Genomic DNA, 23898 nt, shown 5'->3' on the forward strand with positions numbered 1-23898 from the left:
AATATTTTAGTTTTCAAAACTGTTTCAGGTGCAAGTAGTTAAAACTCTTAGCTTTAAAATGGCTACTTGCACATCTCCATATGATTTTTTTACAATTTATGGTGATTTTTACAAAACTGCCTGTCATTTCAGAGGCAAACCCGGACCAGTCTGTGATTATGAACATTTTCACCTCTGTTAGAGATCACTAAAAATCATGATAAAATTTACAAACAAACTAGACTCATATTCCAAACTCTCAAAATTTGCGGATTTGGATTTAGAGCTTTGATGATTTTTCTATAAATTTTCTAAGAACGGTAACAGAAACTGTTTTTAACGAAAAGTTGTTGTTAATTTCATATCACCTTGTAACATGTTGAGCAAGGTGTATATCATTATGTGATTATATGTTACTGCAATATATGACATTTTGTCTTAATATTTAGACACACATCAGTTTACAAATGGATTTGGTCATATAAAATACAAAGAATAACAAGTGATTATAATCAAAGTACAATAGATACATTCAAACATTAAATAAACTATTTTGAATATAGTTTGCATACATTACCACGTACTACCCTTGGTTGATAAACTATAATAGGTATAGTTTATGATACATTACATAACACATACATTTAAAAAGGGTACATTTATACAAAGGATATTTTCATTAAGCAAGGTACGGCCATACGGTACCAAATTTTCATAACACGTAATTCCGTTAATGACTTTGTGAGACATTTACTTCAAATTACCATTAAGTCCTGTATTGTAACCAGAGTCTCCTTGAGGGAGAGCGTGATACTTGTGTATAGATCTATATTGGGTTTGACAAACCCACACCTAAACTGCATGCAACAGTTAGACCGATAGGTCTGGGGTGACAAATGTCATAACATTTCCGACGCCTGAAGAACGTCGTTTTAGGCAACCTTGGTCATAGTATGGTTATAATAAACTCACATAAAGTATTAACAAACATTGGAATTTACGGGAACTTCATTAAAATTTAACGAGTTTATGTCGATTTAAACTTGCATTGTTTTACTATAAATATGACAAATTACTTGTACATTTCGGTCTTTGGGTTTTAAGACTACATTTACACATTAAGGAAAATATTGGATTTTTCTAACACAAATACTACTTTTACAAACGAAAGGCTTTTAATAATACCAAACAAAAGCTTATGAACTCACCAACCTTTGTGTTGACACTTTTTCAAACAACATGTATTCTCAGGAAATCATTAAACAGGTAATCAAGTGCTTTTGAGGATGGGACGCTAAGGCGTCTACTATTTCATATTTTATCAACATATTGTAATTGATTCGTAAACATGTAATTCATACAATGATGTAAATTTTTTAATTATATATATGTTGGTTGTGTTTGCTTGAATTACTATTACAATTGCTGTTATGATACTATACATGAAGTCCTCCACCCCCGGACGTTTCCGCCATCCTTGGTTTGGGGGTGTGACAGATTGGTATCAGAGCGCAGTTTATAGTGAGTTAAGTATATCAAACCACATAAGATATACAAACTATAAACACAATTGGGACTAATAGTCTCTGATTTGTGCATTTTTCAAATAAATATACTTTTAGAAAATAAATGATTTTTTTTTTTTTTATTAAAAGTATAAATACATGCATACATGCTCACATAGTGTCATAACTAGAAAAACATAAAATAAAAGAAGAGGAGTTGTACATTACGGGTATGCCTTGGTATATGTAAATCAAGTATGGGAAGGATATAGCCTGATCAACTATATCTGTCCGGGAATTGACTTGCATATACCGGGGGATGGTCAGGATGGACAACAAATCTAACAAACCTAATAACATACTACAAAGGATACTTTAAGAACTCAAAACTAAACATTTACAAATACTATAGGAGTATTTTGTGTTACTATAATAAAAATATTTTATACTTTCATTTTACCTCATAACCCAATGTATTGGGTCAATAAAAAGTATAAAATCGTATGTATCGTAAACATACCGGAAAACAACGTAATAATATACTTTATGTATAAAAGATTTCTCTCCCTATAAATACACTTTTACTAAAAGTACATTGGTTTACAACTTATGCCAGAATCATGCCGCCAAGGAGAAGACCAAGACCTTCCAGCAACACAGCAACACCTCCTCCGCCGCCGCCTCCACAGTTTGATCCCGCGATGTTCCAGGCTGCAGTAACAGCAGCCGTAGCGGCCGCAATGTCGCAGATAGGGACCAACGGAGCTGGTGGTTCGGGATCGGGAGCTACACACTCTAACCACGGAGACAGTACGTGGCGTGCAAAAGAGTGTTCATACAAAGACTTCATAAATGGCAAACCCGACAACTTCAATGGAAGCGGAGGAGTCATCGCTTTGATGCAATGGTTTGAAAAGACCGAAGTAGTCTTTCAGGTGTGCTCTTGCCCCGAAGCGAGCAAAGTTAAGTTCGCAGCCTTCACCTTCACCGGCCGGGCCCTTACTTGGTGGAACTGCCGGATTAAGTCACTTACTCTCGAAGTGGCTAGCTCCATAACCTGGGCAGAACTAAAAGCGTTGATGATGAAGGAGTACTGCCCGAGAGGTGAAATTCAAAAGCTGGAACAAGAACTTTGGAACCTCAGGATGACGGGCTCTGACCTTGAAACCTACACCACCCGATTCAATGAATTGGCTCTCCTCTGCCCAACAATGGTTACTCCGGAGGAGAAAAAGGTGGAGCGATACCTTTGGGGACTGTCTCTCCACGTGCAAAGTAGTGTCCTGGCTTCAAGGCCAACTACTTTTGACAGTGCCAGGGAGCTGGCACAACAACTTGTTGACCACCGAGCCGGTCATAATACTACAACCACCACCACTGATAAATCAAAAGGAGGAAACAACAAAAGGAAGTTCTGGAACGAAAAGAAGAGCCAACCAGCACAGGACCCCGCTAAGAAGCAACAAATTGTTGCTGTCCATGCTGCCACTAATACTGTCACTACTGCTACCACTCCAGCACCACCGAAGCCATATGCGGGAAAACTACCTAAGTGCAACAAGTGCAACTTTCACCACAATGGTGCTTGTAGGGAGATGCACTGTAACAACTGCGACAGGAAGGGGCACACTGCTCGTTTCTGTAAAGCGCCGGCTCAACCAATCAACCAAGTCGCCAGTACGGGGGCAACCCGGACCTGCTACAACTGTGGAGACGCAGGTCACTTCAAAAGAGACTGCCCCAAAGCACAAGCCCCTAATGCTGGTGGAGTAGGAAGAGTCCTGGCAATAGGACATGGGGAAGCAGTCGAGGATCCTACGGTGGTTACCGGTACGTTTCTCCTCAATAACTCTTATGCATGCGTACTATTCGATAGTGGAGCGGAGAGGAGTTTCGTGAGCCACCAATATAAACATTTACTTGAACAAAATCCCCAATCACTAAAGGATACTTATGTAGTAGAAATGGAAAATAGGAAAGTAGAACGCACTAGCGATATATACTCAGAATGTACTCTCACTATAGACAACCATACATTTAAAATTGACCTGATGCCAGTCACCATAAAAAGCTTCGACGTAATCATCGGGATGGATTGGTTAGTTCCTCACCGTGCCGACATTCTATGTTACGAAAGGGCCGTTCGCCTCAATCTACCAAATGACGAAACCCTTCTCATCTATGGTGACAAACCTAGTGCGAATTTACAAATCATCTCATGCATCAAAGCCCAAAAGTATCTCCGGAAGGAGTACCACGCCTTCTTAGCCCATGTAGTAGACAAGAAACAAGACGTGAAAGACATCAAAGACATCCCCGAAGTGTGTAACTTCCCGGATGTGTTCCCAGAGGATCTTCCTGGTGTACCACTCGCACGACAAGTCGATTTCAGAATTGACTTAATACCCGGAGCTACCCCCGTAGCCAGAGCTCCATACCGCCTCGCACCATCAGAAATGCAGGAGTTGTCCAGTCAGTTGACCGAGCTTTTGAGCAAAGGGTTCATCAGACCAAGCTTCTCACCTTGGGGAGCACCAGTCCTTTTTGTAAAGAAGAAGGACGGATCCTTTCGCATGTGCATCGACTATCGGGAACTAAACAAACTCACCATCAAAAACCGATATCCTCTACCCCGAATCGACGACCTTTTCGACCAACTCCAAGGAGCAAATTTCTTCTCAAAAATCGACCTAAGGTCAGGCTACCATCAGCTACGAGTTCAAGAAGAAGATATTCCCAAAACTGCATTCAGAACTCGCTATGGGCACTACGAGTTTGTGGTGATGTCCTTCGGTTTAACAAACGCACCTGCGGTATTCATGGACCTAATGAATAGAGTGTGTCGACCCTACCTAGACAAGTTTGTAATCGTATTCATCGACGATATCTTGATCTACTCGCGAAGCGAAGAAGAGCATCGCCTACATCTACGCCAAGTGCTAGAGACACTAAGAGCGGAGAAGCTTTATGCTAAGTTCTCTAAGTGTGAATTCTGGATTAGAGAAGTGGATTTTCTTGGACATGTGGTAAGTGAGAAAGGCATACATGTGGATCCCTCCAAGATCAAGGCAATCGAGAATTGGTCAGCACCCAAGACGCCAACCGAAATTCGACAATTCCTTGGGCTTGCTGGCTACTACCGAAGATTTATACAAAACTTCTCCAAGATTGCGAAACCACTCACCACCTTGACGCAGAAAGGTGTGATATTCAAGTGGGAAAATAAACAAGAAACTGCTTTCCAAACGTTAAAACAAGCCCTATGCAGCGCACCGATCTTGTCTCTCCCAGAGGGAACCGAGGACTTCGTAGTGTACTGTGATGCTTTGAATCAAGGCCTCGGATGTGTGCTCATGCAGAGAGGGAAGGTTATCGCGTATGCATCAAGACAGCTTAAGACGCACGAGGTTAATTATACTACGCACGACCTGGAATTAGGAGCAGTGGTATTCGCTTTGAAGATCTGGAGACACTACCTCTACGGCACGAAATGCACTATCTTCACTGATCACAAAAGTCTTCAGCATATCCTCAATCAGAAAGAGCTCAACATGCGACAGAGGAGATGGGTAGAGTTGCTGAATGACTACGAGTGCGAAATTCGTTATCATCCGGGCAAGGCCAATGTAGTGGCCGATGCTCTAAGCAGGAAGGAGTACTCGGGCCGCCGAGTAAAATCCTTAACAATGACAATCCATTCCCACCTGACCATACAAATCAAGGAAGCTCAACTGGAAGCTTTGAAACCAAAAAAGGTGGCAGGAGAGACATTAAGGGGAATGGATAAAAACTTAGAAGTCAAGGATGATGGAGCACGTTATATCATGAACCGGATTTGGACACCGAAGTTCGGTGGACTCCGAGATGTCGTCATGAATGAAGCACACAAGACTCGATACTCCATCCATCCCGGGTCGGATAAGATGTATCTGGACCTCAAGAGATTATACTGGTGGCCGAACATGAAAGCTGAGATTGCTACCTATGTGAGCAAGTGCCTGACTTGCGCTAAGGTCAAAATCGAATACCAGAAACCATCCGGGCTATTACAACAGCCGGATATACCTGAGTGGAAGTGGGAACGAATAACCATGGACTTCATAACCAAGCTGCCTAAGACATCGGGCGGGCTTGACACAATATGGGTAATTGTAGACAGATTGACCAAATCAGCACACTTCCTACCAATGAAAGAAACCGACAAGATGGAGAAGCTGACTAGAACGTACATCAGAGAGATTGTACGACTCCATGGTGTGCCGATATCCATTATCTCCGATAGAGATAGTAGATTTACCTCACGGTTTTGGCAGTCCCTACAAAAATCATTGGGAACTAGGCTTGACATGAGTACGGCCTACCACCCACAAACCGACGGACAGAGCGAACGAACCATTCAAACATTGGAAGACATGTTAAGAGCTTGTGTGATAGACTTCGGTAAAGCATGGGATACCCATCTACCGCTTATCGAATTCTCCTACAATAACAGCTATCATACTAGCATCAAAGTCGCTCCATTCGAAGCTCTTTACGGTCGCAAATGCAGATCACCCCTGTGTTGGGCTGAGGTGGGGGATACACAGCTAGCTAGAGGGCAAGTCTCTAATAGCACCCTCACTGGCCCTGAAATCATAAGGGAAACTACAGAAAATATCGTTCAAATTCGAGAGAGACTGAAAGCGTCTCGCGATCGGCAAAAGAGTTACGCAGACAAACGACGCAAACCCTTGGAATTCCAGGTGGGTGATAGAGTACTACTAAAAGTTTCCCCTTGGAAAGGAATGATACGATTCGGCAAACGCGGGAAACTAAATCCAAGGTACATCGGGCCATTCGAAATCCTTGCTAGGATTGGGCCAGTAGCATACAAACTTCGATTACCTCAAGAACTCGACAAAGTACATCCCACATTTCACGTGTCGAACCTAAAGAAGTGTTTGTCTGATGAGACACTCGTAATACCACTCGACGAAATCAAAGTTAACGAAAATCTCCACTTCGTGGAGGAACCAGTCGAAATCATGGATCGGGAAATCAAACGAACGAAACAAAGTCGTATTCCCATCGTGAAGGTACGTTGGAACGCTAAACGAGGACCCGAATTCACCTGGGAACGCGAGGATCAGATGAAACAAAAGTATCCACATCTCTTCCCAAACTCTTGAAATCCCAGTCAAAATGAAAATTTCGGGACGAAATTCCTTCTAACGGGGGGATGATGTGACAACCGTCAAATTTCGGTCAATTCAAAGTCAACAAGTCAAACCGCTCAACTCCAATAACCCTTGTATGCTAGGGTTTACGTTATGTAATCACTATACAATTCGCTATTTTAATGAGAAATCATCATTTGGAAAGTTCATGTGTTTGATTTTCCTTAGCCTTAACAAGTGCTAAACAACGAACCAAAGCGATAAAACACTATTACACAATCATCGGGATTGTGTAAGACACTAAAACACGGTTTAATGGGGTTTACGAACCTTGCGTTGTGAAGCCGGACACTCAAATTAATCACAAACGAAACCTCTCTAAATCGTTTTCACTCTATCTCTTTCTATTTGAAATCTCTCCCAAATCTCTCCCAAATCTCTCTCAAAAGTTACTTTAACTTTTTGTAATCATTTGGGTCATCTCGACCCTTGACCGGGTCAAAAATCGCTTGAAACGGGGTAAAAACGAGTAAAATAGCTTTAAGGATCCGAAACCGAAGCTTCTGGACCGAAGCCTCGCATCCGAAGCCTCTGATCCGAAGCGAGGGTCCGAAGGTCCGAAGCTAGGGTCCGAAGGTCCGAAGGTCCGAAGCGAGGGTCCGAAGGTCCGAAGGTCCGAAGCGAAGGTCCGAGGGTCCGAAGTCCGAAGCGATTTACCGGTTTTTCAACTACGACTTCGTTTTAACTCCGTTTTTCATTATTTTAACGTGGGATTTTCACCCAAAACTTTATTTTATAAACTAAGGCCCCAAAATATATAAATCTCCAGGGTTTTTATAAAATATATTAAAAGAATTGGTGATTGAACTAATTATTGAGGGAATATTTGCTTTTCCTTAATTTATGGCAAAAGCAAACCACTACCACCTCACTCTATGATTAGCCACTCTTTCCCACTACCCCTTGTCTCCTTAGTGGACCTTTACAGCCAATCTCCAGCTCTTCCCACGTTCTAAGAGCTGGAGGATTGATCCTCTCTCCTCATTCTCCATAAAACTCTTTCATTCTACACTTAGCAACCAAGAACACTCTCCAAAATTCTCTCATCTTTTCTCTCAACTTCAAGAACTTCAAGGCTTTCTCCAGGGATTTCTTTCTTCAATTAGTAAGTATCTTCATCATTCAAATAATTATTAAACTCCATTCTACTCAAATCATTGATATCTTACACAAGTTCCATCTTATTCGGTGTTAGATTCTCGAATCATCAAGACATCTTCTTAGTGTTCTTGGGTTGAACACTTCCTCTCTCTCACTTTCATCTACTGAAACCACATAAGGTGAGTTCATACCCCTACACTTACATGTTTTTCTTAAGTTTTAAGGGGGGAATACAAGTAAAATCATCAAGAACACAATTAAACTTTTTCTAACAGATTACATCAGTAGTTCAAACTCTTAGCTTTAAAATGGCTACTTGCACATCTCCATATGATTTTTTTTACAATTTATGGTGATTTTTACAAAACTGCCTGTCATTTCAGAGGCAAACCCGGACCAGTCTGTGATTATGAACATTTTCACCTCTGTTAGAGATCACTAAAAATCATGATAAAATTTACAAACAAACTAGACTCATATTCCAAACTCTCAAAATTTGCGGATTTGGATTTAGAGCTTTGATGATTTTTCTATAAATTTTCTAAGAACGGTAACAGAAACTGTTTTTAACGAAAAGTTGCTGTTAATTTCATATCACCTTGTAACATGTTGAGCAAGGTGTATATCTTTATGTGATTATATGTTACTGCAATATATGACATTTTGTCTTAATATTTAGACACACATCAGTTTACAAATGGATTTGGTCATATAAAATACAAAGAATAACAAGTTATTATAATCAAAGTACAATAGATACATTCAAACATTAAATAAACTATTTTGAATATAGTTTGCATACATTACCACGTACTACCCTTGGTTGATAAACTATAATAGGTATAGTTTATGATACATTACATAACACATACATTTAAAAAGGGTACATTTATACAAAGGATATTTTCATTAAGCAAGGTACGGCCATACGGTACCAAATTTTCATAACACGTAATTCCGTTAATGACTTTGTGAGACATTTACTTCAAATTACCATTAAGTCCTGTATTGTAACCAGAGTCTCCTTGAGGGAGAGCGTGATACTTGTGTATAGATCTATATTGGGTTTGACAAACCCACACCTAAACTGCATGCAACAGTTAGACCGATAGGTCTGGGGTGACAAATGTCATAACATTTCCGACGCCTGAAGAACGTCGTTTTAGGCAACCTTGGTCATAGTATGGTTATAATAAACTCACATAAAGTATTAACAAACATTGGAATTTACGGGAACTTCATTAAAATTTAACGAGTTTATGTCGATTTAAACTTGCATTGTTTTACTATAAATATGACAAATTACTTGTACATTTCGGTCTTTGGGTTTTAAGACTACATTTACACATTAAGGAAAATATTGGATTTTTCTAACACAAATACTACTTTTACAAACGAAAGGCTTTTAATAATACCAAACAAAAGCTTATGAACTCACCAACCTTTGTGTTGACACTTTTTCAAACAACTTGTATTCTCAGGAAATCATTAAACAGGTAATCAAGTGCTTTTGAGGATGGGACGCTAAGGCGTCTACTATTTCATATTTTATCAACATATTGTAATTGATTCGTAAACATGTAATTCATACAATGATGTAAATTTTTTAATTATATATATGTTGGTTGTGTTTGCTTGAATTACTATTACAATTGCTGTTATCATACTATACATGAAGTCCTCCACCCCCGGACGTTTCCGCCATCCTTGGTTTGGGGGTGTGACAAAATATTCATATTGTAATGTAATGGTTGTGTTTACTTCAATTGCTATGATACGATTGTTGTGATACTACGCATGAAGTCACCCGCCTCCGGACGTTTCCGCCGTCCGTTCTGACGGTTCGGGGGTGTGACACCAAAATACCCTTATTTTGTGTTATGAGATACTTATGAGATACTATTTATGCATGCTAGAGGATATTCTAGGTATTTCATATTTTAGGGCTAGAGTTGCCTGATTTGTGATGCCTTAGCCTAAGAGTTGTGTTATCTGTTATGTGCCTTGAGTATGTGCTAGGTAAGAGTACCTAGCAGGAATATTTTAGCAATAGAGCTTTGAGTAGAGGAGTAAACTTGGAGAGATACCTAGATAAGCATTGGAGGAGCCTACTGAGAGAGTAGTTAAATACCCGTGTGGGGTAGAGTTGCTTGATTTCGGTGACACCTTTTAGGCACGAGTAGAGAAAATAGAGTGCTAACCTAGAGTGGTTTTACGTGCTGGTGGAGATTATTTGATGCCCGAATGCTACTTGCTTTGTGGAACTCTCAATGATGGGAGTCAGCTACTAAGTGAATATGATGATATTTAGGGGGTAGATGGCTGGCATCATGAGGAGTTCTTCAGCAGCTGATGGCAGAGAAGTGTGAGACCCTAGGAAGAGCCTAGGAAGTCTGCTTAGTTAGATGAGTACGCTGATAGAGGAAAGTATTCGTTGGGTAGCGACCAGGTTTAACGGGATTGGTGATCGAGAAGGTAGAGCAGCTACTTAGGAAATCAGGGATGATCAGTGTGGAAAGTATGGGTAGATGTGGTATATAGTATGGGCCCGTACTACTGAAAGCAGAGGACCCATACTCGAAACAGGGAGAATTCCAGAGATTCTAAGTAGCAGATTGAGAGGAGATAACATGGTTCGAGTACCATGACTCGTGGCGGTTAGTCCTTCTGGTTTTACCAGTTATCTCGTTGTGATTGATTAGACTGAGATCAGATGTGATAAAGTGTGGGGCCAGAGGGCCATGTTGAACGAGTTTCTATGGAGCATACCTTGAGCAGGAAAATCGAGTTAGCTTCCGAGAAATTTTTGGTGAGATGCCAGTTAGAGTCGCAAGAATCAAGAATGAGTAGAGATGGTGCTTTATGGGGGATTTCGGTCTGAGTTGAGCAATCGGCCGATAGTGCATATGTCACTTTTTGTGACCAAGAGTTGTGCTATTTCGGTTTCCTGTGAGGGGCAGAAGAGATATTGAGCTTCTGGTTTCTGAGCTTGGAGGTAAACCCTGTGGGGTAGCATGGGTTGCGATCTTTCACCCGAGTATCTAGACAATATGTCTGTCGTAAGGTAAGATTATAGCATGAGAGAGCTATTAGTTGAGACTGAGATGAGGACAAGGAGATGCCTTTGTCGAGTCAGGCATACATTTAGCAGTGGTTTCAGGTGATCAAGAGGAGTATACTGGGGCGGTACCCCTTGCTGTCTACATTGTGTATCGACTGCGAGAGTGAGGCCTCTTTCTTTTATGATGGTTTCTGCGATGGGAGGCTGGTCGAGGAATCAGAGACGAGGTGCGTGATAGTGCATTATTTCCAGATTGAGAGTCACGACTGTTTCGGAGCAGTTGGGGGTATTCGGCGGTGTGTCGGTCTGAGGCTTCGAGATGACTAGAGGCAGTCACATCGAGGGGATTCTGAGATTTTTGTCTAAGTTAGGGGATTTTTGGAGTTGTTTGGTTTTCATCGGAAGATCATCGAGTGTTACGTAGTACGAATTCAAGATTCAAGTGTGATGTACCTAGTGAAACAGTCTGTGGAGTAGACTGTTGGTATGCCTATTGGTGATGGTTTGAACCCTGAGTGCGGGAGAACGAAATATTTTATTAAGAGGATCAGAGATTTGTTCAAGTGCGGTTAGAGAACTAATTATGGAGATCTGCGGTACTGGAATTATGGGACTTGGGTCATTGGTGGATAAGACAAGGTGCAAAGTGAGATAATGAAACCACAGTAAGTGGTCGTTGGCTAGGAACCTTATTGTGGTTAGGAGCTCTTCAAGTCATAGTGGTTGAGATTCGAGGCGGTTGGCTCGTTGAGGTCCGGTTTCGACTGCTAAGAATTTCTAGTTCAATATATGAGTTATTATATGCACTCAAGGAAGGGGCAACAGTTGTTGGCAGTCAACTTCAAAGTCGGTATGAGTATTCTCGCATGGGTTTGAGCCATAGAGGAGGGGGTTTCGGATGGTCGTCAACGTGTTCTTTACATTGACGATTCCTCCGTGTTTCAAGTTGTGAGTTGGAGTATTTCGAGGTTGCGAGTTGTGCTAGTGGAAGATCAGTGGATGAGACAAGACGTTGTGAGATTCTGAGAGGGTGTATTGTGGTATCCGAGTATGATGTCGTGAGTGGAAGATCGGTGTATGAGACAAGACATCGTGAGATTTGTGATGGTGTACCAAGGTATCCGAGTAGAATGCCCTGAATTTCGGATTATTTTGAGACTTGAGTGATGAGATGGAAAGTGAAGTATCAAGTGGCTATGGTTTCATCAAGCGGGAGTATCCCAGAATGTGAATTGCAGCGAAAAAAAAGGTGTTGGTCACGACGGTTGTCGTCAGGAGTGGTGATGCTTAACCTGGGTAGGTGCGCATACCTATCTATGTTGAGCCGTGGAGTATTCGATAGTGAACTCAGTGGGGTGATGACTCGAGGGGGAGATTATGAGGGATAAGAGGGTGAGTGGGTCCGAGTAGGAGTAATCACTTCGGATTATCAGGGGAAAACCATGGAATGAGCCCATGACGAGTCAGTACGAGAAAGTGTTGTGATACTGCGGCGATCCGTCGTGTTCACCAGTCTGCGAGAAAGTGTGGTGATACTGCGGGGAGCCGTAGTGTTCACCAGTCAGCGAGAGAGTGTTGCGATACTGTGGGGAGCCGTAGTATTCATGAGTCAGTGAGAGAGTGTCGTAGGCCTACGGGGAGCCGTAGCCTTCACGGGTTAATGAGAGGGAATTTTATGATACTACGGGGAGCTGTATTATTCGCTAGTTACAGCATGATGAAGAAGAGTTTTTAGGCTTGGGTAGCCTTAATCTTTGAGTTTCGGGAACCTGGTGGTCGGACCAGGTGCGAGACTGGGGTCTCCATATGTGTCGGGTATCGTTATATTCTGAGTTAAGTTGTGGTTATTGCAATCGAAAGGACTTGAAGAAATGATGTACGTGTGATTTGCGGGTCATCGGTCATGAATTGGGTGCTTCATTGGGACGAGTGGTTCCAATTCTATGTCATACCAGACTCTCAAGTATGAGTTTGGCTTTGGTGGTGTATTGAGTAGGCGAATGAGATTCCAGATTCAGAGAAGGGTTTAATTTTTCAGGGTGTTATGTGTCATGTGATGTCTTAGACCTGAGTGGGTCAGTTTGTTTGTATGGGTAGGACCGCAAGATGCATGGAACTAATGAGTAGTAGACCACAGAGGTCGAGGGTGAGACGATTTCAGTTGGGAATGTAGTATTCGCTTGGGATAAAGCGAACTTCGTGACTTGTGTGTCACAATGGGCTGAGATAGTTATGGTGAGAAGGAAGTCAGTGAGGAATCTTGGGGCGTGCTATGGGTAACCTTTAGAGGTTCAACTGTGGGGCCGAGAGTTGACCGGGTACTCAGTGTTGAAATGGATATCTAGAGGGAGCTGAGGCTTATGATTGTTAGATGTCAGAGGATGCTTCTGAGCAAGCATGATCATTTTCTTGTGTGTGAGGGCAGGATATTGAGAGTTCTTTGTTCAGATGGGATTTCGATTGTAGTACAGTGGATGGATCTCTGGTGTAGTGTGACCCTTTCATTCCTTGGAGTATGATATGGATCGTTTAGTATGTCTGGTATGAGTGATCGGTAACCAAATTTTGGGCTTTGACTTGTTTCTATCAGTCGCAACGAGAGAATCAGAGGGGCAGTGAGTTATTAGGGTCTGTTATTCGAGGAGCGAATAACATGGTGATAGCTTGAGAGGGCGGTCTGGCAGTGAGACAGGCCACTAGAGTTTCCAGATTTTAGAGAGTCGGAAGGGGTATCGTAGCAACAGAAGGGTATGTCCTCTTCCGGGTTGGGAGTTCCTGTTTGGTTTCAGGGGTCTACCGAGGAAGTTAGTTGTGTGGTACGAGATCCTTTCGGTGGTACTTTTCGGGTTGATAGGTTCGATCTATGTAACATTGAGAAGCGATTTCGAGGGCGAAATCTAATTCAAGTGGGGGAGAATTGTAACACCTGGAATTTCGGACACCTTAATGTGTGTTTAACCTTGAGACTTATAGAGTGACTCGACGAGTCATGAGTCCGACTTGCCGAGTAGGGTCCGGTTGGCCACGTGGATTTAATGAGTGGACTCGACAAGTCAGAGAGTTGACTCGCCGAGTAGGTGTTGGGCAGAGAAACCATAATTTCTGGGGGTTGGGCCTATTTAAGGACACTTATAGCCTCATTTGCGGCTCACCAACCATTCTTCCACCCTGAGAAAAACCCTAAACGGCCATAGAGCTTAAAGAGAGAGTTTGAGCTTGCATTTGAGTGTTTTGTGCATTATTTTTGAAGTGAAGAGGAGGATTGAAGCAAGGGACGTGAAGGAGGCCAGTAGATATGAGGTTATCTTGACCAGAACCTTCTAAGAAAGGTAAAAAGTTCTGACCTTTCTCCTTGTGGGGATTAGATATCATGTTTTTGATAAATAGGGTTTTCTACCACCTTGTTGTTGAGATATGAGTACATGGACTCCCTTTCTAGGTCTAGACTTCAGATCTGGACCTTGTGAGGTCCAGAGGGTCCAGGCTCAAGCTTTATTCAGTTACTTAGAGAGTTATTGTGTTTTGGTGTCCTTGTTGGAGTTGTGATGGCATTTAGAGCATTATATGTCATGCATGGTCATAAAGATCAAAACTTTACGGGACTTTTGGACCTTAGGAGGAAAGATCTAGGGTTTGGAGTAATGGATCTGACCTTGGACGTCTTAAATGGAAATTAGATTGAGTAAACTCGCCGAGTCCATGAGCTGACTCGACGAGTCGGTTCGGGTTCGGGTCCGTCCCGGTGTTCACGGCCAAGCGATAACTCGTCGAGTTGGGGGTCAACTCGACGAGCTGAGTGGAATCTTCACGAAACTTCTGAGGATACGAGTGGACTCGACGAGTTACATGAGTGCACACGATGAGTCGGGTCAAACAAGGACTGTTGACTTGAGTTCAACTCCTGTTGACTTTAGGGTTGGGTCAATCGTGAGTAGTGGAGACCATGGAGCGGTAAAATGGTCTTTTACCCACTTCCCTAGAAGAGAGAGAAAGAGTAACCTTTGGTTTAATTAGAGTTGACAATTTGAGCATTGATTAGAGATATTTACCCTATGTGTTAGGTGGTGGCTAGTTCGAGATTCAAGTATGAGGATAACTGCTTGCTTGCTTCGAGGTGAGTCTTCTCACTATACTTTACCTAGAGTGGTACTTATGTATGACCGGAGGGTCTTATGTGCTTACATTGAGTATTATGTTAACCTGCCTTACGTTTTATGCTATGCATTATGTCTTTTTGATTTATGTTATGCGGAGCTTTACAGACCGGACCAGAGGGTCAAATGAGCCATGAGACCAGAAGGTCGTCACTGAGACCGGACCGGAGGGTCCAACAAGCAGTGAGACCAGAGGATCCTCACGGAGACCGGACCAGAGGGTCCAACGAACTGTGGGACTGGAGGGTCCCACTGAGACACATTGACCGGAGGGTCTTACAGACGTGTAGCCTCGAGTGGCTAGTTATTTTGTGTGAGGTATTTTGGGGAACTCACTAAGCTTTGTGTTTACCGTGTTATGTGTTATGTGTTTCAGGTTTTCTAAGGATCGCGGGAAGGCACCGGCTTGATTGTACACACCATCGAAAGAGTTATGTTTTGAGGATCCTGGATTTGTATCAAATAATTTTGGAGATGTGATTTGTAAATTAAATAAATGAGATTTTCGTGAAATGTGTTATGAGAATTATGCGATTTTAAATGAAAATTTTATTTGAAAATTTACGGTGTTACAACAACAGATTTTGTTGTGGGAGTCCAAATATTTTTGAAAACTGTCATTTCTAGCCCTCCAAATGTACTAAAGAAGACAATAGATCATCGTGTTTGTTATCAATATTTTCCTTGCACAGCTAGCCAATGAGGCCATGTGATCAGTTAATTCCATGACACAAGTGAGACTCCATGATTGAAAACTGCACCACTTGAAAATCCGTTGAAGAACCACCTGAACATACTCACAGCGAGCTAGGAGATGAACCACCGATTCTAGCTCCTTACTACAGATCGGACACTCTGAATTTGTGGTGTTAATAACCCTTATAGCCAAAGTGTAGCTATAGGGATTCTACCCATCGAGGCCGTCCAAACGAAGCACTTGACTTTCAAAGGTATCACCTTTTCCCAACAAGTTACTTACCCATTGTAATGGATCAATTTAGAGTCGATTAGTAACCTCACAAAGTTTACAATATATTCCCCATTTTGGTGATAAGATAAAACTGAAACCGAATGGGGGAACATTTTGGTAGCCCAAATTTCCGATATCACTGTATAGTTGTAAGATTTCAATTAATTCAACAGTATCATTCAACTCATGCTTCCAACACCATCAGAAACCGTTCCTTTACAATCTCTCATTCAAAAAAAACATTTTCTGGATTCAATCTGGTAAAGGCAAGGGAATTTTGGTTGGAAGGGGATGTTACCGCACCATGCATCCTTCTAAAGTAGAATTTTAATGTCCGCACCAGGATTAAGTTTGAACAAGTCATTGTAGTCGATATTGAGAGCAGAAAGGGACTCAATCGCTTTAGAAATGTTGCACCATACTCCATAGGAGGCTTTCCTGGATATATAAGTAGCAGGCTTCCTGAAATGATAGTGTATGCTTATTATAACCGATTTCCAAAGACTTCCATTTTCGTTCATCAAGTGCCACAACCATTTGGTTAGAAGAGCAATGTTTTGAGCTCTTAGCGTGCCCAATCCAAGGCCACCCTTTTCTTTTGGAGCGATAACTTTTTGACCAGCAGACTTAATGTGTAAGGGTCGAATTGTTTTAATTAGTCGAAATGTATTTTGAACTCTTCGAATGTTTTGTAATCTATTTTACTGAGGCGCTTTTATTCGAAGCGTAAGTGTCTATGCCTTAGTATATTTTTTGTACGCTTTCAGTTCCCATTCAATAGGGATATTTACTAGAGTTAGATAAGAGTTTTTACAGACCTGTCTTTGTACTCTATAAACATTCGAAAGCGTAATAGAGCTGAAACAAGATCATATTTACATTTGGTGTTCAATCTCGCATCCTTAATTGATTTCATACTCTGATTCGTTTTATACTTGATTCTATGATTCATCAATTGGTATCAGAGCAGGAATCATAGCTGTGATCTGATTTTCATCCATTCAAAAAGTTTTTGAATCAAATTTTTGGTTCAAAAGTTTCCGCACTTTTTCATCGTGAAAAATTTGTTTAGATTTTAGTTTGTGATTTGATTATGCATTTGAATTGTTGAATCAAGTGTTTTTCTTGTAATTCTGATTTGAATCAACTAGTTTGTTTTCAAATTTCCAAATCTTCTTAAAAAATTTCAAATTCAGCTTCCGTACAACAATGGCGAGTTTCAATCTCAATTCAATGACCTCGTTTTCTCATCTGTTAGGATCATCAACCAAAATTCCAATGCTAATCCCTGCATATTATGATCAGTGGGCTGATCGTATGCAGGATAATCTGAATGGTCTTGATGAATAATTATGGTCATGTATCACTGGAAATGTCAATGTTCCAGTGAATGTTCAACCAATTGGATCATCTTCTACAAGTTCTGAAGTTGATAATCAAACTGATCGTCTGAAGAAACTGGAGAAGAGGTGTATGAGAGAATTGCGAAGAGCTTTACCTCCAGTTGTGTACAATTATATAAGGAGTTGTACAACTACAAAGGAGATCTAGAACAATCTAAAAGATAAGTTTCAAGGAAGTGAGAAGACGAAAATCAATTGAGTCAAACAGTGTTTGGTTGAGCTGAAAGATTTCAGACAAAAAGAAGGTGAAACAATTGAAGTCTACTATGATCGACTGAACGAGTTAATCTATCGTTGTAATCGCTATGGAATTACCAGGACTTCAATGGAATTCAATCTCATCTTTGTGATGGGTCGTCGAAAAGAATGGAGAAGCGTAAGTATGATGGTGAAGAATCAGCAAAGTTTTGATACATCAACTCTCAATGATTTGTACAATCAGTTGAAGACACACGACACTGTGGTAAATGAAATTGCTGAAGAGACGAAGCAAAATTTGGGAGGTCAATTGGCACTTGTGTCAAAGATATCTGAGAAAGAAGCAGAAAATGATGATTCTGAGGAAGAAGAAGGATTCATCATGAATTCGGATGATGAGGCAATAGCTTTTTACTCGAATAATCGTGTTAAGAAGTTTTTCAAAAAGTCGTTCAATCCGAAAACTAAGCTTGCTGAGGTAAAAGGAAGTGTTGTGAGTAAAACTGCTGATGAGGAGAAAAAGAAAATTGAGAAGAAAGATTCGAAAATGTCTGAAGGAAAGATCGAGAAAAAGCTGAAAGGTGATGCTGGTATAGATTGTCATTATTGCAAAGGAGCTAATCATCTTGCGAATGATTGTATGATTCGGAAGAAGGATGAAAGGAAGAATAAAGTTAAAGATGAGGCGTATTATGCAGAAAGGCTTGAGGAGGTTCGTGCGAAAGCCAAAAACTTGTCATTGGTTGCAAAAGGTGAACATGAAGATGAAGATGGAACATATCAAATCTGGTCATCCGGATCAGACGATGAAGAAATAAGGAATCCAACACATGGAGCAATGTATGTGAAAATGGAGGAGGACTCAGATGACGAGGAATTCGAAGTGAAAGGACGATGCTTCGTATCCAAGACAGCAGACAAATCTACAATGACAACAAAGGTACGTAAAATTCTTGAATCTTTTAATATTCCTACACATGCTTATGATTCTGAATTAATATCTTTTGATGAGACGGTTACTTATTTTGATTCAATTGTTGTGTCTGCTAGCAATGAGGCCAACAAGTTGTCAATGGAGTTGTTAGAGACCAAAAAGCGATTAGACATGAAAATAAGTAAAATTGATTGTTTGTAATTACAAATAACAAATATTATGTGTGATAGGGATACTTTATCAAGTGAAGTCAAACTTTTGCTAGCACAAAGAAACATTTATTGTAATTCTGCTAAAAGACTTTATGGAAAATTAACTGATTTACATCATTAATGTGAAATAAGTAAAGAGCAACATAGAAAATTACTACCTTTTCTAGCATACGAAAGAGCTAAGGTAGATAATATTTCGTATGATTGTGAGCAAATAATAGCTGATTTTGATAAAATTCCTGATGATAGATATAAATATGGAATTGTCAAAATTGATGAATGTCTTGATGTGAATGAATTAGTTAACATAGTGAATGATACTTTGACTAAATCTGAACAAATTAAAATTTTGAAAAAGACTGAGAATTCAACATCTGATTCTCAATCTAATTTTGCTGATATTGAAGATAATTCTGACAATATTAGTGAAATTAGTGAACTTGAGGATGTTGATTGTTCTCAGTTGTCTGTTGTTAATGTTGCATCAACATTTAAAGGGAAAGAAAAAGTTAAGGATTTGATGGTTGACAAAGAAACTGATATACCTTCAACTTCGAAAGTATGTGATATGAACTTTGTAGATCTCAAAGACAGTCAAACTGATGATAGCGATGATGAAGATGAAGAGAAAATTTCGAAGGGAAAGAAATCTTCAAAGGAAGAAGAAACTCCACGAATAGTGGTTGATCAAGTGTATGGTGATACACAAAAGTTCGAAAAAGTAATGACTGAAAAAGGTGAACATTATCTTGAAATGAATACTGTGGTTTATCCAAATTTCAAGTGTACAGATGATGTCATTTTTCCAAATCAAGTTTCTGTAACTACTGGAAATGTTGAGAATATCAAACCAGAATTAAAGAAGTTAGTTGAGGAGGATAATTCAAAAACAACTAATGAAGGTTTTTTCGCAAATCAAACCACAGTTGAAAACAACTTAACAAAGAATTCATATGTGTTTTAACGTCAAAAACCACAAAGAAAATGGGTTGAAAAATCAAAAATTGAAAAAGAGAATTCAAAACAAGTTGTAAAGGAAAATGAAAAAGTTGTCAAACTAAACTCCAAGGAATTCAAAGATTAAATTGACAAATTTTCAAAGGAAAACAACATTTCAAAAAGACAAGCTAGGAAGAAAATATTTTGGCAGAGTATTGAGTCTCAAAAGATGTCTGAATCACAATCACCCAAAAATGTTTTCAAAGCTAAAAATTACTCTTTTTCAACAAAAACTCAACATTCATCACAATCAAATCATTCAAGGTCTGAAGTGAATAAACAACCAAGGTTTTCGAAAGTTTCAGAAACTAATAATTCAAGAACATTTTCAAATAAATCAAATCCAAATCAAAAATTCTTTCAACGTCAACATTTTAAAGCAACAGTTGATACATCATATGCTCAATCTTTTCTAACAAATCCAAAAGTTGATTTTGTTCCTCAAAAGCCAAATTTTCCTAATCATACGAAGAAAGAAACTATGAAAACTTCACGTGAAAAAGGAATGACTTCAAGGAAGAACATTGATCATTGGCTTGAAGGCAAAGGAAAGATGTATCAGTCGAATACATTTTCAAAGGAGCAAATTCACGAAGCATATGAGAAGTGTGTGAATACTTCATCAAACGGCAGTTCATCTTCTAAGGATTCGAACATATCAGTCAAAGCTTGGAAACCAGTAATAAAAGCAAAGAATGTCCATTCACAAACTCATAATTCGAAGAGTAGTGTCAGTGAACATTCGAAACCATCAAAATCTTATGTTTCGGTTTCTTTGAATGAAGATGTGAACTTAATTGATAGTCTCAAAACTAAAGTTTGTGATTGGGTTAAAAGTTCTTCATTACATTCGAAATTGAAATCTAATTTCCAAGGACCCAAAAAGCCTTGGGTACCTAAATTTTTCCACTGATTGTAGGTACTATGTGACGAGTAATATCATAATAAATGGTACATTGATAGTTGTTGCTCTCGTCACATGACTGGGAAGAAGGAGAATTTACGTGATTTTTGAAGCCTAAAAAATGCTGGAGTTGTGAAGTTTGGGAACAATCAAAAATGTCAAGTCAAAGGATATGGGAAGATCACGAACGGACAACTCACAGTGAATCGTGATGCATATGTTGAAGGTCTTCAACATAACTTGATAAGTGTTTCCCAACTTGTTGTGGGCACTGGCAATCAAGTTCTTTTTAATGAAGAAGGAAGTGTTATTTCGAATGTCAACACTAAAGAAGTGTTACTGAAATCCAAAAGGAAAGGTGAAATGTTCACTTTGGACATCAATCTGATAGTAGGGAAACCTGCTATTTGTCTTCTTTCAAAAGCAACATCAGACTTAAGTTGGCTATGGCATCGAAGACTTTCTCATCTCAATTTTCGAAACATCAATAAACTTGTGCTATAAGATCTGGTAAGAGGTTTACCTGTACTTAAATTTGACAATGATTCTTTATGTGCAGCTTGTGAACTTTGAAAGCAACATAAACAAGGTCATCCAATTACGATAGATTCGAAAATTGTCTCACCTTTGGAGCTCTTACATATTGATTTGTGTGGTCCTTCGACAGTTTCAACTCTCAACAAGAAAAGGTAAATTTTAGTTATTGTTGATGACTTTTCCAGATTTACGTGGGTTTATTTTCTCAGGCTTAAATCCGAAGTTGCACAAATCATGATTGACTTTATCAAAAAGATGGAAACAACATTGAAGAAGATTGTTCGAAAAATTAAGAGTGATCATGGAACTGAATTTAAGAACAATGTCCTTGATTCATTTTTGGTGGACAAAGGGATTTCGCATAATTTTTCATCTCCATACACACCACAACAAAATGGTTTTGTTGAACGAAGAAATAGGTCTCTATGCGAAGCAGCAAGGACTATGCCGGCATATGTAAATCTTCCACAATAGCTTTGGGCTGAAGCCGTATCCACCGCATGTTTTACTCAAAACATATCTTTCATTCATCGTCGTTTTAACATTACTCCATATGAAATTCTCAACAATCGAAAACCTAACGTCAAATTTTTCCATGTTTTCGGATGCAGGTGCTTCCTTACGAATCTCAAGGATAATCTTACGAAATTTCAAGCAAAAGCAGATGAAGGGATTTTCTTGGGATATTCGCATAATTCAGTCGCATATCGTGTGTTGAATAAAAGAACACGAAAAGTTGAAGAAACTTTTAATCTTACATTTGATGATTACTACATTAAACAAACTACATCGCAGTTTGAAAATCATCCAATTCTGAAAAACATACAAGATGAATCTGAATCCTCACAAACCTTAGATATTGATTATGATTTAATATTTGGAATTTCAGATCATGCTGTTGATGCTGAAATAAATGCAAATGATAATCATCTCTCTGAACTGACGCAGCTTACTGATGATTCAACATCAACTTCTCCAGAGAACGGCGAAAGTATGCAAAACAATCCAGTGGAGGGCGAGCACTTAGATTCGAATTCTTTAGATGAGGGAGAGCATTCTTTTGAGGGGGAGAAAGGAAGATTGAATGCTGATGTTGAGGGGGAGCATGATGTTGAGAGGGAGCATAATGTTGAGGGGGAGCATTTAGAAAACATTGAGAATAATAATGATTTTGATGATGTTTGTTCGATTGCAGGTTCAGAGAATGATGATATATACGAAGATGCACCTTTCGAATTTGATCCAGCATATCCGCCAATGGAAAAGTGGACAAGAGATCATCCGAAGGATCAAGTAATTGGGAATCCACAAGAGGGTATTTTAACAAGAGCTCAAATTCGTGCAAAGAATGAGGTATTGAATACTCATCAACAATTTTGCATGTTCAATGTTTTCATTTCTAAAATTGAATCAAAAACAGTTAAGGTTGCAATGGAACACTCAGATTGGGTTGTTGCAATGTAATCTGAATTGTCTGAATTTGAACGAAACAAGGTTTGGAGATTAATTCCTAAACCTAAAAATGTTTCGATTGTCGGGTTAAAATGGATTTTTAAAAATAAAACCGACAAAGATGGAAATATTGTTCGAAACAAATCCGGACTTTTTGTTAAAGGATATTCACAACAAGAAGGAATCGACTATGAAGAAACTTTTGCCCCTGTCGCAAGACTCGAGGCGGTTCGTATATTTCTGGCTTATGCAGCTCATAAAGACTTTGATGTTTATCAAATGGACGTAAAGTGTGCATTTTTAAATGGAGTGCTTGAAGAAACAGTATATGTGGAACAACCCCCAGGTTTCATTAACGAGGAATTTCCAGATCATGTTTATATATTAGATAAGGCAGTTTATGGTTTGAAACAAGCACCACGAGCATGGTATGCAAGTCTTACTTCATTCTTGAAACAATCTAAATTTAAACAAGGATCTGTTGATCCCACATTATTTCGAAAGAAAGTTGGGAATCATCTAATGCTTGTTCAAATTTATGTTGATGATATTATTTTTGGCTCAACTGACCCTGCTTTATCTAGAGAATTCGAAGATTTGATGAAAAGTAAGTTCGAAATGAGCATGATGGGAAAAATCAATAATTTTCTTGGATTGAATATTTGTCAAAGCAGAGAAGGAATTTTTATTAATCAAGAAAAATATACGAAGAATCTGCTAGAAAAGTTTGGATTGACGAATAGCACAAAGTTACGAGTTCCAATGGCAACTGGCATAAAGTTGACACCTTCGTTAGATAAACCTGCAGTTGACATAACTCTTTATAGGAGCATGATTGGTTCATTACTTTATCTTACATCAAGTAGACCTGATTTCATGTTTTCTGTTTGTAATTGTGCAAGGTATCAGTCAAATCCACGAGAACCACATCTCACTGCTGTGAAGAATATATTTTGGTATCTTAAAGGAACAATGTCGTTAGGATTGTGGTATCATTCGAAGAATATATTTCGGTATCTTAAAGGAACAATTTCGTTACCCAACAAGATCCAGCACAAATTTTTTCTTGAATATGATTTCCTTGTGAGTTTCATTCAAAATTCAATGTCACTTAAAATTTTTCAAAGAAAACTTGTCACTGACTACACTGGTTAAACAAGTAATTTTTGTTACAATTTCTCACCTTATGTTTAGGTTGACATGTAATGAAATTTTTTTTTAACTACCCACGAAGCATTATAAAAGAAGCCCTTCGATACTTATCAACAAGTAC

Source organism: Lactuca virosa, chromosome 7 (assembly GCF_052849685.1).
Source record: "Lactuca virosa cultivar CGN04683 chromosome 7, Lactuca_virosa_CGN04683_v6, whole genome shotgun sequence".
Classification (NCBI taxonomy): Eukaryota; Viridiplantae; Streptophyta; class Magnoliopsida; order Asterales; family Asteraceae; genus Lactuca; species Lactuca virosa.